The sequence below is a fragment of the Podarcis raffonei genome, chromosome 13 (assembly GCF_027172205.1).
Source record: "Podarcis raffonei isolate rPodRaf1 chromosome 13, rPodRaf1.pri, whole genome shotgun sequence".
NCBI classification, from domain to species: domain Eukaryota; kingdom Metazoa; phylum Chordata; class Lepidosauria; order Squamata; family Lacertidae; genus Podarcis; species Podarcis raffonei.
Window position 1 is genome coordinate 53,984,928 of NC_070614.1, and position 6,000 is coordinate 53,990,927.

Below are 6,000 nucleotides of genomic sequence, written 5' to 3' on the forward strand. Positions count from 1 at the left end.
GGGGGAGGGATAATGGGCAAATCCTGGCAATGTATACGTGCAGAGTGACTAGATCCACAAAGTCTGTCCACCCACCTCACGTTCATTTGGTGGAAAGAGAAGAGCCGGGCCAAAGGCATTTTGCTGCCTGAAGCGAAGGACGAGATGAGATGGGGTATTGCATTTTCACTGTCTCTAAAAGCCCCCCTTTAATTCTTAGCCTGAAAAGACCCCCAAAGCACCAGGCTTGCCGGTGCCAACGCATTTCCCAGTTCCAGCTCAGCCAATTTAGCAGAACTGATAAAGGGCACCGTAGTAAGAACAGCCTTGTTTTGTTCCTAATGTTCACCCCAAAATAAAACAGGTTTCTTCCTTATAAGAAGGCCTGCAAGTGAAATTACTGACAGTGCATCTTCGGTTCACGTTTGCTTGCCAAAGCAGGTAATTTGCACTATAGGTCTTTAAAAACAACAGACACACAGTGTGTATTTGGCTGTTAACCAGAAGGGTGCATGGCATTTGCAGGATTCCTGCACAGCTGGGGCTGGACTAGGTTGACACTCAAGGTCCCTTCCAACTCTGCAATTCTATGAGCCTTCCACCATTTCACGTGCAAAGCAACTGGGCTGGCAGATGGCACGCTCTTTGCCATGGGGCAGGGGCTCCACTGCGCCCGAGGCCAAGGGTCTGCTTAATGGGGTACCACATGCTCCCCTAACAGCGGACTGTCTGGCCAGAGTGGTGCATGCTCTGGTTATCTCTCGCTTGGACTACTGCCATGCGTTCTACGTGGGGCTACCTTTGAAGGAGACCCAGAAACTACAACTAATCCAGAATGCGGCAGCTAGACTGGGGACTGGGAGCGGCCGTGACCACGTAACACCAGTCCTGAGATCTGCATTGCCTCAGAGCACATTTCAGAGCACAATTCAAAGTGTTGGTGCTGACCTTGAAAGCCCTAAACGGCCTCAAAGGCCCAGGATACCTGAAGGAGCGTCTCCAACCCCATCGTTCAGCCTGGACATGGAGGTCCAGCTCTGAGGGCCTTCTGGCGGTTCCCTCCCTGCGAGAAGCCAAGTTACAGGGAACCAGGCAGAGGGCCTTCTCGGAGGTGGCACCCGCCCTGTGGAACGCCCTCCCACCAGATGTCAAAGAGAACAAGAACTACCAGACTTTTAGAAGACCTCTGAAGGCAGCCCTGTTTAGGGAAGCTTTTAATGTTTAATAGATTATTGTATTTTAATATTCTCTTGGAAGCCGCCCAGAGTGGCTGGGGAAACCCAGCCAGATGAGCGGGGTATAAATAATAATTACTACTACCAGCTGCCGACCACTTGCCCTGTCCTTCAGCACTCGCCGCCCGAGGCAGGAGCCTCATCCTGCCTCATGGCAGGGCCAAAGAGCCCTCGCCAGCCCGGTGCCCTTGGGGTGTGCTTCGGACTACAAATCCCATCAGCCCTGGCTTACAAGACACTGGGGCAATGGGAGGTGTGGCGACGTATACATAAACTCCATTATGGTTTCATGTGGCCTGCGCACTTTGGAACTCCCTGCCTACTGATATCAAGCAGAGCCCTTCGCTGTAAGCTTTTTGGAGGCCTGCTAAAAAGTTTTAGAGAAGCCTGCCCAGATGCTTAGGTCAGTGTGAATTTTAACCTGCTTTAAGAATTTTAACGAACTGCATGTTTTGAACCGTGGCTGGTAATCTTTTCAGGGATGGTTTCGTTTCTTGCAAACCACTCCGAGGCCTTTTTAAAAATCGAACGGCGCGAGATGGACAAAAATGACGAAACGAAAGGCCCCGCCGTGGACTGAAGAGGGACGAGGGCTTCGGATCGCTGGGCCAACCTGGAAGGAGCGCCGTCCAAATCTAGGAAGTCAGCAGCCGGTTCCACAACCATCTAAGCTTTTATTTCCTTGCAAACTTTGCAGGGTGAAAGAGAAAAACTTTTGTTATTTACAAAAGATGCATTTTTTTGGGGGGGGAATATTGTACAGAAAGGGGCGGGGGCGAAGGGGATTTGGCATCTTTAACACCCATGAATATTTATACATATAACCCCTAATTGAAAAGCCAGACAGTTCCTACGTCTTTTTCCAGAGGAGAGGCGCATAACAAAAATGGAGGGGGTGCTGGCAATTATGTACAGCAAAGAGAACCCCCCAAACTTAAGGCCCAGGAATAGAAGCTTAACAGTCCTGCCTCCACCCCCCCCACTTGAAACAAGAGGGGTGGAAGCGTTCACCCCCCCGCCACGTTTTGCACCTGGGGGGGTCAGAAGCTACAAAAAGAAGTCCGGGTAGTGGGGGAAAGAGTCTTTTAACTCCTTTCGTAATCGTCTTCCTCGGCTGCCGTGGCTCCGTCCGACGCCCCACGGGGGGGACGCTCTCTTTGCAGAGGCGGCAGAGGAACCCAGGAGTCCTGCGGGCAGCTGGCCGAGAGAGAAGCTTGCCCCTCCAGTGAAGAAGTTAAGTCCTCGGGCGGCGACCGCCCTTAACATTCAGCGAACCACAAAGTTCGGGGGGGGGGGAGATTCCCCCATCTCTCGGAGTTTCAAGTCCGTGCCGATTTCGCACCGGAGGCGGGGGGAAATATACACACACACAACAAAACAAATCGGAAAAAGCTCGAGTCTGTAAACATGTTTCCACTCTCAGTAGGAGCTGGGAGGCCAAGTACGCCCCATCACAGTTTCGTGTAATACTTGAGAGGAGAAGGAGGGTCTCTTCTCCGCGCCGACGGCAGCAGCAGCAGCAGCAGCAGGAGGGGCGAGGTAGATGGGCCTCTAGCCAACCCTTGGCTGATGAGGGCTAGAAGCATGAAAAACAAAAGGAGTCGAGCAGGATCCGAACCCAAGAGTCCAGAGGAGGGTGGGAAGGTTGCACAGATCCACTGCCACCCCGACCGTCCGCCTTCTGCCAACGTAGAAGCAGGCGAGCCCCCTCGCTCGTCTCCCGCCGGCCCCTGTGCCGAGCGGAAACCGCGTGCGGGGGACCCAGGCGTCCGGGCGGCGGCTCTTTTCCAGCTTCGCAGCACCCCCTCCCCAAACCCTCGCGCTGCTCAGAGCTGGCACAAGTTCTAACACCCCTTTGGCTGGCTCAAGAGGCTTTGAGACAAAAAAATAATAATAATGCACGCATACACACACACTCCCCGATCGAAGCACACCCACCCACCGGAACAGAAAGAGGTCGCCGCCGCCGCCGCCAGAAATCTCGCCCCTCCCCAGAAGCAAGTCAATTTGTACAATTTAAGGCATCGGGGAAAACGCAACAACGGAAAAACAACCACCCCGCAAAGCTTTTCGCTAATTTTGGGAACGGCGAGGGTTTGGGACGCCGCGGCAGAAAGGGGAGTGACGCTCTTTTCTGAGATCTTCCCCAAAAATGGCCAAACCGAGACGCAGAGCATCCCTCCGTCTCCTTCTGTCTCCCCCATCCCAGCGGCCGACGTTGCAAAGCGATCCATTCCCTTTCCCCCCCCAACGCGCGGGACTCTGCCGTCCCTTCTGGCACCCGGTAAAGTGGAGAAAATTAAAACCAAGTTCCCCCAAAGCAAACACACATACCAATAAAAGAAAAAACCTCAACACATAGCCCTCCCACACTGGAAGGCAGGGGAGGTTGAACCCAGCACTTATTACATTCATAGTCACATTCCAAATGGTTGCCCCCCCACCAGACCAAAATACACACAAATATATATATATATCAGTTAAAGAAAGGCATTGATGCTGCTGTTGCTACGACTAAGGAAGGAAGGAAGTACTTGTGTCTTATAAACACACAAAAAACCCAAAACATTGTCTTATGTAGAGCGAAACTGGCATCAGATATCGGACTCTTTCCTCCGGGGGGGGGCAAAGGCGGAGGAAGAGGAGTCCCACTGTAGGGGCGGCTGTGGGGTTGCGCCCCCCCCCCGGCCCCCAAAGCACAACCCCTTTCTACCATCTTCACATTTGGTGGATTTCCTCTCGAAAAACACAGCAACAAAAACCCCACGTAAATTTGGGGTGGGGGGAAGAAGGGGTTTGGGGCCCCCCTCCTAAGCACGAATAGCCCCCCCCTCCACCGTCCCAATTAACAGCTGGAATTAAAACCTTTTCCCAGCTTCTTCATGTGCTACAATTCTTCTTTTTTTTTATTCTCCTTATTGCTCGGGGTTTTTAATATTTTTTTTAAAGAAAAAACACCCATTGATAATACTGGGAGAACAACACACACAAACACACACACACACACCCCAAGACCAACAGGTGGTTGAAGGTCATTTTTTGGGGGCCCCCCCTTATAAACTGATAAGGCAAAAGTTTGCGCACAAATGCATGCGCACACAAAACAGGTTCTGCGTGTGGGAGAAATCAAGCGTTTATGCAATTGAAGATGCTTAAGAGGTGGGGGGCGGGGGGGCGGCAAATCCGCCGATCGCTTTCGCGGACGGGGAACGCATCCCATTTCACTCACAGTCTCTCGCACAGACTGGGGGAAAATAATATTATTCTAAAGAGCTGGGCAGGCGTTTCCTCCAGTCAAGAGAGGAAGGGGCTGCGTCTCTGTCATTCTACTTTTGAAACCCCCCCAAAACAACAACAACAAAGGACCCCCCCCCCCGGATTACAGGTCAGGGCTGAGGAGTCTCCCGCTGCCACAAAGCCAGTTCTTTTTTTTCTTTTTGTAAACTTTGCCCGTACCTTGATAAAAAGAAATGCACGAAGGAACAGAAAAGTCTTAGGATTATTACAGTTCGCAACCCCGTCCCGAGGTTTCGGTGCAAAAGGAACAAAGAAAGGGGGGGGAAGGAAATATCCCAACAGGACACACAAAAAATTATATGACAGGACGGTGCGGGAAGGGGAAAGACCCGTCCCCAACACACAAAGCCCCCCGTTTTGCAAGCGAGCGATTGATACGAGGGTCTGACGACGATAACAGCCCTTGATTGGCAAAGGAAGCAGCTTTCCTAAAATACATTCTTGAGGCAATATCCTTCTCCGCCCCCCCCCCCAGGGCAAAAAATAAATGAGGAGAGGGTGAAATGGTACCAAGTCTTCGCGAGCAGCCTTCTTCCTTCCTACTTTGAGAGAGAGAGAGAGAGAGAGGCGGAGAGGGTCGTCCTCCTGTCTTGTAACACAGGGACCATTAAAAAACATCACAGTATTTAAGTGGGGGGGGGCTTATCAAAACAACACACACACACACAAAATCGATCCTTCCGAGTTTGTGGTCTTGCGCAAACGTTCACATAAAATACGGAACACCAGAAGACTGAAAACAAAAAAAAGACGATGGGGCTTCCAGCGTTTTGGTCATGAGCGCGGGACTGTTTCCCGAGGGGGTGTGTGTGTGTGTATTTTTTGTCGCTTGCGTCGCGGCTGGAAAGCCGGGTTCGTTTAAAGGATTTCTCCCCCCCCCTTTCCACACACACACACCCTGCCTTAAAAAAAAAACGCACAATGCCACAGAGAGGAGGAGCCAATGGCACGAGCACCTCCGAGACCTTGGCGCGACCGAGCGAGAGGCACCCTTGGGCCAGGGGCGTTTGCAACAATAAGCCCACCCCCCCAAAAAAATAAATTAACAAGAGCAGGTAGGCTTTTGCAACGACACACACGTTTACCAGCGAGGTGCGGAAGACGATGAGGGTCTCCCTGCGGCCTCAACCTGTGAGTCTCCGTGAAAGGGAGGTTATAAAGAGAGGTTGGGTGGGGGGGCTTAAGAAGGGGGGGGGGAGCAGGGAAATTGGTTTCCTATGACCCCTGGCCGCCCCCCGCCATTTCTGGGGGTTCTGACTTCCAAGTAGTACCATGTGTGCACCCAGCGACACCCCCCACCCGCGTGGGGAGGATTGTAAACAGAACAAAAAATTAAGTTCCTTGCGAGCTCACAAAAATCTCTGTTCAAGCATTATATATATATATATAGATATAAAACGTTATCATCTGTAAATATACTATATATATATATATATACACACACACACACAAGCACAACCACAGCTACATATGCACAGGAAAAGCACAC